At 38.5% G+C, this 13,756-nt stretch overlaps 1 long non-coding RNA gene across 1 annotated transcript in view; it reads right to left on the bottom strand.

Annotated features, from left to right (window-relative positions):
• The window catches only part of LOC135422139 (uncharacterized), a 94,720-nt gene that overhangs the window by 8,836 nt on the left and 72,128 nt on the right, over positions 1-13,756 (bottom strand). The window contains exons 6-8 of the long non-coding RNA XR_010434325.1: positions 9,186-9,322; positions 8,765-8,890; positions 347-5,346 (exon numbers count right to left, since the gene is read on the bottom strand). This is a non-coding gene — a long non-coding RNA (uncharacterized LOC135422139). The remainder of the gene's footprint in view (positions 1-346; positions 5,347-8,764; positions 8,891-9,185; positions 9,323-13,756) is intronic.

The following is a 13,756-nucleotide window of genomic DNA, read 5'->3' on the forward strand; positions in this document are numbered from 1 at the left end:
CCTAGTAATTTTCAAGGTCTGCTAAGACCAACAGTTTAATCAACCAGCAAGTCTTTGGTTTGTTGTTGTTGTTTTGGTTTTTTGGGGTTTTTTTTGCATTTTGTATGTGATTTTCTTCCTTTCTGCAATTCATTTTGCCTGTACAGAGAAAGGAATTCAAGAATCATGCAGCAGACCATTAGTAAACTTGTCAGGTCTGCTGACACAAAATCCACAGGTCCACCAAAATAACAGGTATCAAGGAGTTTATGACGACTCACATATATCTGCCATATTCTGTCAGGAGGGGTGGATGCTCTTCATCCACTCTGGCATAAAGACACATCAGTGTAAAATCTGGGCTTACCTCACAATTTACTGCCACACTTTCCACTCTGCAGCTGACCTCTGATAACTCTTTGCTCACAGAGAGAGGAAGTCGGTGGCAATAATGATCCAGAAGTCTTCCAGACCTCATGGGCAATTTTTCCACAGTCAAAGACTCTCAGAGAGAGAGAGATCAGTCCTTTGTTAAATTAGGGACTTAAAACAGGAAAATGACCAGGGAAGTCACAGCCAAAGGGATGTCAACTGTTTTTGTAGAAGTCCTAACTGGGTCAGCAGACATAATGACTGAGTGACCAGAAGTTCTTTCCTGGATATTAATTTACCAAGCTGTTTCTCCATACACACTTTTTGTAGCCCGTGAATTGTTTTCCCAAAGAGCACCCTTATGAGCCATCAGCACTTGGTCGGAGTTGGAGGCCTGGCTGCATAAAAGCGCTCTCACAGTCGTTCCTGCTGCCTCACATCTCTGAACACGCAGTTCAGTGCAGCTGCTTGAGCTCACAACTGTCTCACTTGCTCAGAGAGCTTCTTCACTGATGTTTGAGCAACAGTGATATCACTGCCAGAGTATGTCACTAACATCTTGGAAGCAGAGGAGGAAAGGAGACTTAAAATGCCAAGATGAAATAAAAACAACATGAATATTCTTTTTTTGACAAAAGACTACAGGAGTTTAGAAATGAAGAGTGTCTTATAGGTCCACTGATTTGGTACCTCAATGAGTTACACCAGTATGTGTGGTGTCTTGGGGTATTAAAAATAGGAATCAAACTCCTAGTTAAGTAGTGATAATTAGGTCAGAGAACAGAACCCTGTAGGTACTTCAGCAAGTCAAAATTTTACCCATTTTGTACACACTATACAAAATACTGGACTTTTAAGTTGGGGGGGGTGTTTTATTTTCAGGCTCAAGTTTTCAAATAATTGACAAGTTCCTAAATGTGCTTGTAAAAATCCCCAAGTCATGTGCTAGTCAGATAAAAATCTGTTCACTGTAAAAAGGGAAGGGGGAAGGGTGGGGAAGGAAAGGTTTGTTGATAAGTTTGCTATACTATTTAAATGTTTTAACCATGGTGTGGAGCTCAAATCAGCATTCATGTGAAGTTCCTATTTATTAGAGTCTATGAAAAGTATTCAGTAAAACTATATCTTGTTTTTGAAGGCGATGTGCCCCAGTAAATAAGGTGTAAGACTAGATCCATTTCTTAGAAATATGAAAAATGAGTGATAAACACTGTCAGAAACTATGCTTTGTCCCATTTCAAGTTTCTTGAGAACATACTCTTGTTCGAAATAAGTGATTAAATAGCCCAGGGGAAAACAGACGAGGGGGAAACCACAAAGGCATTCATCACGCTGAATCTAGGCCCACATCGACTTGTCTAAATCTATATAAAGAAAAAGGCCTGCAAGTGACTCTGAAAGTGATGGGAACCCATGCTTCAAACACATGTCTTGAAAGAACGTCGGAAACCTCGTTCCTCTTTTGGCTGCGGTTACAGATGCTTTCTCTGGACTGCGGGCTCACCAGTTTCACTTGTCTGGAGTACTCAAAAATACATTTTCCCCTGGAAGACAGTCTGCATATGCTTACAATAAAACATTAACCAAATCAAATAACTTCCACTTCAGGATAAATACTTTGAAGTAAGTCTGTTAGAGATGCTCATAGTAAATTGCTATTAATTAGTTTTTCCAATCTACTTAGGTTGTACTAATGAACACAATCACTCCTAACATATTTATAAGCAGGATAAATCCTGCCTCTCTCTATATGCCCGTGAAAGGCTCAAGGTAAAATGGATGTATTCTGCTGCAGGAACATGTGGGAGCCACTTTAGAACAGGTGGATGATCCTGCTGGTTTTCTGTGTCTCTGAACTCGCCTGTGCTCACCGCTGGACAGCTGCCCTGGTGCTGGGGCTGCAGGGGAGCAAAGTCTGTAGCTTTCTGGCCACGAAATATGTTAAGTTACATAACATGGAAAGTCTCAGCTCTGCAAAGCCAATGAAACCACATTTTCCTATAAATGTGACTTCCTCTTTTTGCACATTACCCACTTGTAATGGCTTGTTGGAAATTACATGATAGTATCTCCAGAGATGGGAACTTCTCTTCTTGTGCTTGTGAACATAACCCAACACCGAGAGGTCCCCTGGTGGGACATTTCAGGGTGTTACTGGAAGGGCAGCACCCATACCAATACCTCTCAGCACCCTCTTGCTATGTCAAAATACAGAAGTATGAATTAGAATTTTGTCTATACCACAGTTAAAAAACCCCCAAAACTGTTACCTTCAGCAATTTGAAGTCGGTTACTGGAAAATCCCTAGATACAGCAGAGCAAAGCTCCTGGCAGTTTGCTTCACCAAGTCCTGAATAGTGCTGAAATGCAACTCAATTATTTTTAGAAATTATCTCCCCTATTTTTGTGTAATTTTCTTAACAGCTTTGAATACCTAAAGAAGTACTGCAACAGACCACAAGACACAGATCTGAGAAACCTGCATGCATTGCATAAAACATATGATTCCACAACTCATTAAGTCTAATTTATGGCATATGTAATTAAGCACCTTTGAATTGAACCTAGGTCTCTAGAGATAATAACACTTACAACTTATATAGGGCTTTTCATCTTCGAAGTGCTTTACAAACGTTAACTAATTAACAACATAATAAGACATGAAAGGCCAAAGTACTTACTCATAGTGCTACATAACCTCTGTATAATTCAGATTTTGATGTTTTTCAATGGAAGAACCAATCTGGGACCACAGAAAGGATTTACTAGTGGTTCCCTCCACAATCAGAACCATGACTTTGTACACATCCTATCTCTGAATTCCAAGTCCTTCCCTTCTTTGCTATTTAATGCTGAGTCAGAAGGAAACAGCTCCTGAATGCGAAGGAAAGTATGGAAAAGGATAGTTCACAGCAGCTTATGAGGGCATTTGAGTTTTCAGGGCTTTGCAGATAGAAAAACGGGGCCTAATGCAGGAAGGATCTCCTGGAGAATTCACTGCACAAGATTTCTGGTACCACCTGAGTCCATGTCCTTCCCAAGGTAAATCTAATAATAATGGCACGAAGTCTCTAGAGATTGGCTAAAAGATCAGGGAGAAAACCTTCAGCTCGAACACATTTTCCTGTAAAACCTACAATGTTATTTTGCTTAATTCCTGCTTTTCTGAAAAGTCTGCAGTATTTGACCAGTGTGTTTGTTAGTTTTTGAGGGTTTTTTCTATTGCTTGGTCTAATTTACACACAGGTCTCTTGAGACAGTGTATCTTGAGACAGCCTTATTATCTGAATGAATGTTTTCTTGGTGATAGCAGTGTTGCAGATGTTATATCAGGTTACTGGAATCCCTACTGAAAGTCACTAATGCAGAAAGATGACGGATAAAATAAAAGGGGAGCAATTAATACTGATAGTTTTAGTGACCAGTCCTTCAGACATCAGCCTGTGCCAGTGATCATTTTCAGGAGCTCAGAATGCTGGCCATTGTCTGTGCACATGCTGTGTTTAAGCATCACCTGTTCACTGGTGAGAAAGATAATGGCTATCATGGCAGGATCTCTTGTCTCTCTCCAGACAATGCCTGACTCTGTCCCCTTGGGGATTCTGCTGTGGACCAAAAATTGAGAATTTGAAGACTTGTGAAAAAACATAGCAACCATGTTAGACAGAACTATGTATACGTACCTGCCTAACTCTGCACACACAAAAAATAATCTCAGAAACAAACACAAATGACTCAGCAGTAGAGCTCCATCAGAAATTACAGAAAATGAGACATACCATGAACCAGAAATCAATGTGTCTGTGGAACGAGCAGGCTTCTGTGCTTCCCCACAAACACATGGTCCAGAACAAATCCTGAAAGGTAACAACCTCACAGTAATAATGCCTACAAGAGATCCTATGATAAACATAGGGTCTAATCAAAGGCATTAAGATTTTTAAATGCAAATGTAGACTAGAACTGTCAAAATGTTTTATCCCTAAAATGTGAATGCTAACCTTCCCATGCTTATTATATAGTGGTACATTTTAAATTGCCTGGAGCAGAGTTGAATAAAGCAAGCATCACCAACAAAGTCAAATGGATATTTGAAAGAACTGCTCTTCACAATAGCTGTGTGTCTTTCAAATGTTGATAAATTGATTAGCAAAATCAAAGAATACATTTCCCAAATGAGCTTCTGCAAAGCACTCAATAGCAGAAAACAGCATAAAGTTCCAGAGAACAGCAGTCTTCTCTAAAATATTTACAAATACAATTTTATACTGCTTTCCTGGTTTATAGTTTAGGTCTCTACAGATGTAGAATGAAGAATAAAACACTTCTGATAAATCAATAAATTCGTTCAGTTTCAGCATGACAAATTCAGAAAAACAAAGACAGAAAACAATTTGAAATTATCCAAAAGGTTTACCTTAAATCTCTTGGCAAATCACAGTCCCTCTAATACAACTGCTCAAATGACTTTTAAATCTTTAATAAACAAAATTATGGCAAAATATATAAAATACTCTCTAATTGCAAACCACGTGTGAACATTCTTATTTCATAAGGCTCTTGATTTTTGCTTTCCTTAGAAATAAGACAGATCTATTTGCACTTGTCTCTCCCTTTGGAATTTCCTTTCCTCTCAACATTGCCTGTAAGAGGAGCAGTGTATGGTCCTTAGAAGGGTATGTAAAGGTGAAATGCTCAGCCTGCTTTTGAGCTTGTCTCAGGCAGTTACTCTTTGCTCAGCAGAGGCCTCTGCTGAGGAAACCACAGAGAGCACTCGGGTATTTTCCAGCTTCTCCCCACGCTGGGACAGATCTTATTGAGAATGACTAAATATTAGCCATAACTACCAGTGTTCTGTCCATCTGCCACCTCCAGTGAGTTGGTTTCTGCTGCTTCCACGATGCTGTACTTTTTTGTTTTCCTTTCCTCTGTCAGTTATCTTTGGAGAACAAGTGCCCCCCAAATACACAACGGTTTTCATCTAGTGACTTTAACCTGAAAAAACAGGAAGAAAAAAGGAAAACTAACTTTCAACCTGAAACCAACCCATCACTTACTTGAGCTTCCTTACATTTTATCTTCCTCCTAAAGGGAGGTTTTCTTGTACCACCTCTTGCAGTTGCCTCATCTACTGTGCTGTCCTTACCATGATAAAACCTGAGCTGGAGTGCAGATTCTTCACTATGCCTCCTCTACAGAGCAAAATTCAGAGTTGTTCATGAGTAACTAGGCTCTCAGCACCCTTGTCTTTATTCCTCTGTAAAGGAGGAGGAAACAGCAGCAATTCTGCCTCTTGTTTTTATGTAGGTCTGCTAATCACATGAATGTCCTTAGTCTTACAACAGGTGATTTAATGGTGTCATTAATCCCATTTTAAATCTAAAGAACTGAGGTACACAGTAATTGCTTGGACAGGAGGCTGGGCACCAAACCCAGATTTCCTGTTAAAGTTTTCAGTGTTCATTAATTTTCTGATACCTCAGTTTTTTCCTTTTGCTCTAAAGTTATTTGCAGAACAGGTACAGAAGGTATCAGAGCCAAAAACAAGTCAATGAAAGCAATTAAAGTATTTAAATAGATAATGTGTTTTTTTCTTCCATATGACTATCTTCTCACACAATATGGCAAGATGAGGTTCTTCCCGTGCCAGCAGAAAGCCGTAACTCTGCAGAGTTACTGAAGTGCAAATATTGATTGGACAAGATGGAACATGTTACTGAGGCAATTGGTCAGGCTAAAGCAGTGATGGCAGCACATGGGATATTATGGATGGTTGAAGTAGCTGAGGATATCTGTCTTTCTGTCTATCTACCTGTTTTCCAAGATGTCTATCATCATTGAACTTCGCTACCAAGGACCAAGGGCAGCACTTAATCATCAATAGATAAATACTGTTTAAGCCATTAATTGGGGACTGGATCAGATTTTCCTTACTTGTACCTTCGCTGCTCTTTTTTTTTTTCCCCTCCACACTTGTGAGACAGTAGCATTTTCTCACAGCCTGTTGTTTTGGGACTTGTGTCAGTAGCAACAGCACAGCTCTGTGTGTCTGCCAGGGCTTATTCAACTGAGCTCCTTTCCAGAAAAACAAAATAGCCAACTGATGAGAGTTATAAAATTTCAAACCCAGTGCCTTTTCATAGTATCTGATATGCAATTTGGAAGCAGCAGAAGTGTGACCAGTTTCTGCACCTGCTCTTTTACCTGTAGCCAGAAGTGCGTGAATAACAGCAGGAGTTTCCCAAGTAATACCTGCTGTAAACCCACAGCTTCCCGTGGCTGCATTTTCTCTATAGTTAGTATTCATCAAAGAGACTGCAACAGTGCAGAGCTGTGTGTTTGCTGGCATTTTTCTTGTTCAAAGCTTTTGAGAACACTTTACTGAAGCATATAATGCTCCCTTGAAATTGGCCTCTAAACCACATTTTGAGAAGATGAAACACAGGCACTTGGCTGGGTGTTTCTGCCCTGTGCCATGGCTTGCTCAAGGCAAAAAAGCACCCCTGTCTCCCTTCCAAATCTCCTCTCAGCTCAAGTCTCATCAGTCTGATGATCACGAGGTTTCTTTCTAACGTAACAGTTTTTCTCTCTCTTTATTTTTTCTTCTTAATTTTTACATCACTAGTTACGAGCTCGGGTACATAGATTTCCCTCTTTCATTCTAAGATTTAGGCTCTTACATGATTTTAAACTCTTAGAGAATTCATTTGTCATTATGGTCTTGCATTAAAGACACACTTTGCAGGGTAACTTTGGAAGTAATCATTGTGCCCTCTTGTTTTTATCTGAAGTATTCCAAAAGGAGAGTTAGTCTAAATTAGGCGATGGAGTTTTTGCCTTGACATTTGGGAGGTCAAATTTTGCCTGTGACTGTCAACCTCTCAGAAGAGGAGATGGCATTTGGAGTAATCCAAAACTCCTGCAGAGTTACATTACTGTGGCAGCCAGACTGGAGTAAATCTAGGCTGAAGATCTATTGGTTCAATTACTGCTTGGGGTCAGGACACGCCATAAATTATTAGATATGCAAATGGAAAACTAGGACTGTTGATGAAAGGAAGATGGATGGATTTCTTAAATACTCATAATCACTGCAAGGACCAACTATATAAACTGATATATAGTTATTTGCTTGTAAAAGATTTCTGTTCTTAAATTTTACCTGTGTGCAGGTAAAAATAAATTATTTTTTTTTATGTGCATGCCATATTTTAAAAATAAACTTCAGAAATCATTTGCTTTTGCAATGCCCCTTAATTTTTAGAAACAGTTTCAGAAAGAAGTTCAGGAGGTGCTAATTGTCATTCTGTTGTCACTTACCATAGGGCAAATCTGCAACACTGCTCTCCATTCTGCGAAGACACACTGACAGTGTATTTGGAGGGAGAACCATTTCCTCTGCCTATGGAGGTAGGGTGTGCAAAGAATGGCACCAAACCAGCTCAGGTTTGTGTATCTGCTGCAGAGGGAATGAGCTGACACACAATAACATCACCTTATCACCACATGAATTCTGTGGTGTTTCAAGAGGGTTTTTTTGATAGAAAAATAAAACTCAATTAAGATATTACTCTATCACACTTGGTTTTGCTGTTTAATAAATTATTTATAGTCTTATTTCTCAGTGGGATTAAAGTTGGAAGAACTTGACCCCTACTTTAGTCATGTAGAAAGTCTGCTACATTTATAAAAACCTGTTGAATTTCTCTTGTGGATTCTCTCTTTTGGGAAAGTTTTTACTACATGTAAGACAAAATGATTATGAGTGTGAGAATAACGTGAGCTGTTCAACGCCACCTGCTGCTGCAAGGGGAAATGTATTCCCAGAGGCACCTTGGCTGAGCAGGAACAGATGCAAAACTACTGGAAAATTTGTTCTGCTTGACAGTAAGTTTGCAGGAACAGATCACAACACGTGAGGGAATACACTTTCCCAAAACTGATGCTGACTTTTTCCAAGCAGTTTGTGAAAGCCCCGGGAGTTTCTAAAGGATATACAGCATCCCTCCCCCATTGGTTACATCTAAACAATTTTCATTTCTGTCACTCTGGAGAGAAAGTTTTTCAAAACTACTACAGGCTTTCTCAAAGCTCCTATTCACTGCTGAAATATAAATCTTTTGGCCACTGCCCTTGCTGTCATTATTGTTATTTTACTAAGAGTTGGCACGGTGGGTGATAATAACTAGACAGTAAATTGACAGTTATTTAAGTATTCTCCAAGTAGAGATCAGAAATTAGTTCATATCACACAGTCTACGTAACAGCAAAGAATATTAGGAAATACATTTTAGCTAGTTATAATGTGTACTACTTTGAGACAAACACATTCTTTGTATATGCAGGAAGAAAACCATCAGAAGCAATGGAAGGTAAGAACCTGCAGGTGAGACATTGCAGCTCACCAGGGTACCTTTGGAAGTGGAGGAAGCCAGTGATGCCCTGTGGGTAAGAGCTGTGTGTGGTGCTTGAGCTGCGAGCACCTGATTCCAGTGTGACACCAACATCATTTGGAAGCAACTCCTTACAGCCATCGAAACTGCACAGGGAGAATCACACAAATGAGAGCAAGCAATCAGATTTTAAATCTTTTCCTATGCAATTCTGAAAATCATTTTAAGTCTGTGAGAAGGCTACGAGAAACAATATCCATAATTCCACTGCGGAAACACTAATAATAATGAAAAAAAGTATAACTTTTAAAACATCTGAAGTACAGCAGAAAACTACAAGCAATAATGAATACAATATGTTAGTTTATGTTTAAAAAAAAAATAAAAATTTCTATATGTGCAGAACATAATTAGTAAAAAAGCAACCAAGGAAAAATCTACCTTGAAGTGAAGAACTGAATAAACTCCGTTTTTGTGTGACTTCTAAACAAAAACGAGGTGCAAATTCTGCTTAATGCTGTTCAAATCTTCAGTGCTTTAATGAGCATGGTCACTTGGTATTGACTTTTAGTCTGTTTCTGTAGATTGACAGGAAAGAACAACTCTAATTTTACAGAAACATTCCTTTAAACTTACAAGAAAGAAAGATGCTGTAGAAGTTTAGCAGCATATTTGTATTCTTTAGTATGCTTTATTTCTATACCCCAATTTCCCTCTTGTGACACTCATTTAATAAATATGAATTAGGTTCACTAAATATAACTTCTATTTTGCAACAAAATAAAGGTATATTTTTCAGTAGCTATCATAATCTCTGGAAAAAAGCTCTCCACTAAACCTTCTGGACCTGCATAAAAATGGGGTTTATTGTGATAAATATTTTTAAATTTTATCATGATTTTATTTCCATGAAATGGCACAACAGACCCATCCAACCAATTTTTGTCTCATTCATGCAAAGAGATTGTTTTTAGACCGTGCTCACTAAAGGGAATTTTTTACAGCTAACTTAAAGTACCTTTTACCATCTGCCCCCCTCCCCTCATTTTGCTTATAGCCAATGACAAACTAATTATAATATATTAATTATTATTAATAATTAATATATTATATATAATTATATATATAATTATTAATTATTATTAATTATTAATATATTATATATAATCCTTTCATTAGTTGTTTCATTACTGCCTTACCAGAAAGTCTGTAGCTAAAACAATTTTTACAGCTGTAAAGAACAGAAGTGAATTCATATTTCTAGAACTTCAGCCAGAAGTAAGTATATTTTCAACAGCTGAATTTTCATTAAAATTTACAAAAGACCTCTGCCTTCACTGATTTATTGTTGCATTAGGTAAAACTACACGGAGTGTATAAAATACTGTGTTACTCCACTTGTAGTCTGATCTAACATGTTATCAGTGATTGCAAGTACATTTTATAACCCCAGCTACTGAATCGAAAAAAAGGTGATACAAGCATCAATCTCCAGGATAAAATCAGAGCACTTTCTACCACGGTTTGACCTTAGTGATGCCTTTGGATAGTCTTACTTGTCTAAGTCCTTGCAACAATTACCAAGGGACAGTTAGAAAATGCAGCTTTAACGGTGCAGACTGGAATTACCAACAGCATCAAAGACTTTAACCCTGGAGATTTCTGAACACAGGATGAATTTGAGGAAGCTCTGATGCCACTGCAGGAATGAAATGGAACAGGACTGCAGACACCAGGCACAGATTTTATTTGTGCTCTTGACTGTCTGCATCCCTGAACTCCACAGTGTCATTAGCAAACACAAAAAGCTATCAATAAAATCTTAGACCTCCAGATACAGTTAACTCCAGCTGTAGCCACCAAACCTTATTTATAGCATGAGGAGGCACAGTTAATTACAGGTCACAAAAATGTTAATTTCTGTCATAATACGAGTTATAGTCTAAAAATGAAAAAGCTTATTTTTGGACTGAAACGGTTTCTCCTAATAGAACTCTGTTAATTTGAAATCCCATCTCTGTCTGTAGGCTACAGAACAGGCAAAGAAAGGATAAATGTGCCTTATCAATCTTCTTCATGGTTCCAAATATAATAATATTCAAATTAAAATAATAAATCTGATCACTTTTTCACAAGGCAAAGTACTGAAGGTATATAAGAAATAGTGAAGATGATCATAAAAGACTATTCTGGGCAATGGCAGTTGTAGCTGCTTATTATTAACATTAAATACATTTTTAATTAATACAACAGATTTTGAAAATGTTTAATCTTTGTGACCTGGAAAGTGAATAAAAAAAAAATCCACCTTATGAACAAGCCTAACTGCTTCCTCCAAGGAAAGAATCACCAATAATCTCAATGATTCTAAAGTACATTGGATAAATATTAAGACAAACATTACGTGAAGGATGGAGTTAATTATACAGCACATAACCAGACACCGGTCACTCCACAAGTTGTAATTTATTTTCCCCTTATTTGCATTTAAACTTCAAAGGTATTTCAGGAAATGTAAAATAACATGATTTGAGCAGCTACAAAGATGATATGCATTTAACTTCAAAACTATGTTTCAAGCTCTTAAAAATAAATTACACACAATTTCAGGAAATAACACACCATTCTCATGCAACCTGTAATTGTTGCCTCAAAAATGGTAAACTCATTTTTGGAGGGGAAATATCACAATTTAGGGTAACAGTATTCATCTGGCGGGTCTTCTAGAGATACAAGGAAACTGGGGTAATTTGCATCAATATGCTAACCTAAGTTTATATGTAGAGTTTACTTGGTTAAAAAGGTCATATGTCTGCAACTTCATATGGAAAATTAGCAGAGTGGTTTGAATTAATATCCATCTCCTACTGTAGAGCAGACAGTCTCTTCAGTAAAATGGGAAGGGCTGCAGACTTCTACAGCTTGGATTTGTCACCACAACTTTCTTATTTTCTATTTTTTTTCTTTTAAGGGGGAAACTTCTTGTGAGTTTGAGTCCTTAGGATAGGTTTACAATCCCTGTGTATATGAACATATCGAAAATTCCAGCATCTAGGTCAGTACTGAGCTTTCCAAATACTTAACAAACATCTTTTTGTATCCCTTCATGTCAGATTTAATTGTCCATGGTGAAAGGAAACGCTAATCAGAATTCAAGAGAAGTACTCTAAGATGTGTATCTTTCCAACCTGAACTATCCTATGATCCTGGGAAAGCATATAAGGGAAAAAGCAAGTTTTCATCTTATTTAAAACATCAAAACAAATTAAATACTTTAAAATTCTCATTATTAACTACTGCATGGCTTTTATACAACAGCTATATAACAGTGAGGTGCAATGAGGCACTCTGAAGGAAAAGCTCACTTCACAAATACCTCATTCCTTTCAGAATCTGGCCCTGGAGGATGGTATTTGAGACAGAATTAAATAATACACTGCTTCTAGAACATTATTTTACAACCTATCAAAAAGATGTGTTTTCTAGTCTTTGTTCCATGGTTCCCCCACATATTCCTGAGGTCTGTTCCTTCCACGTAGTTGACCCCCACAGTCAGTCAGGAACACCTGTGGGGGCTGAGAGGAATCCAGCCTTGCTGTGCATTGGCTCACAGGGCTGCTGAGCAGCACCACAACTTGTGTAACTGCAGCTGTAGTTTTCACTACACTGACACCGAGCTCAGGTAGGCACCTTAGTGGAAAGGAACAAAGATCAGGACAAACAGCTGGGAGGTGCCTGCAGTTACCAAGCCCTTCAGAGGACAAACCACAGCAGTCACAGCTGGTGCCTTCCCTGGGACTGCTTCCTCCTGGGAACCATTCCTGGTTACATGCAAGCTATGATTAAGTCCAAGCTGACCATGAGCACCTCTGTATGTCACCACTGCACACAAGGAGGAAAGCCTTGGCCCACTGCAGCCAGCAGAAGTTTTCCAATTGTTTTCAAAGATGCTCTGATGTCCCCAGAGGGAACAGTTCTGTGCATTCTGTGGATCTTCTCAGGTCCACATTTGATCTGCAAAACAGATCCCTTGCAACTGAAGTCTCTCTCCATTTGTTTTTGTGTGACCCTCTCTAAATGATGATAACGCAATTCCAGCTGAATATTATTTGCTAGAAAGTCCTTTTATCTGTTATATGAAAAATATTAAAAAACCCTTTATTTTCATAGATGATGTACGTTTTTATCTAAAACTGGAGATCTTTAAGAACACTTCTGCATCTTGGCACAAATTGCATTAGAATCTTTTTTATAAAAAGCTTTATAAAAGTGTAAATATACTCCAGAAAAATTACAGGGACAGTAGATTTTGTTTGAAGTAGCCTTGCAAGCATGAGGCTTACAGCACTGCATTTGCAGCAGTGGTGGTTGTATAGCCATGCTGGTTTGCACAGCTGGTTAGAGACAAATAGGAAGGCAAGGTCCTTGCCTGGCAGAGCTGACAACTTCAATCAGGCTGACAGTCTAACAACAAGTGAACGATGGCGTTCAGAGGGTGGGAAGGGCAACAGCAAACAAAGATCGGGGAAAAGTGATCTTGAGAGAGCACTGTTTTGAAGGGATCCAGATGAGCAATACCTTAAACTTGGCTTGTTTGCTTTTTAATTCTGAGAGTGCCAAATTTAGGGGTGACTGCCCAGATATCAGCAGGATGATGCAAAAAAACCCGGAATTTTGACTTGGAATGGAAAATGACAGAGCAGAAGGAGGACCTGAAGAGCATCTGGTAGGAAATGCATGGGGAGGAAGGACCTTGAACAGCAACATTTTCTCCCACCTTTGGGTACATCTGTAAAATATCAAAACACCCTAAATAAAGTGCTGTTGGGAGTGACAGGGATGGTCAGGAACGGCAGCAGCACAAGTGCATACCTATCTTAATGAAGTCTCACACCATTTTTGCAATAGCCCTTTAGAGAAATAATAGCACACCATTCTTAGGGAGCCAGTTTGGCATGGCTTCTGCTTATGTAGGAAACCATTCCTATATTTCCTGCAGGTCTAGGAATGAA

Source organism: Pseudopipra pipra, chromosome 14 (genome assembly GCF_036250125.1).
Source record: "Pseudopipra pipra isolate bDixPip1 chromosome 14, bDixPip1.hap1, whole genome shotgun sequence".
Classification (NCBI taxonomy): Eukaryota; Metazoa; Chordata; class Aves; order Passeriformes; family Pipridae; genus Pseudopipra; species Pseudopipra pipra.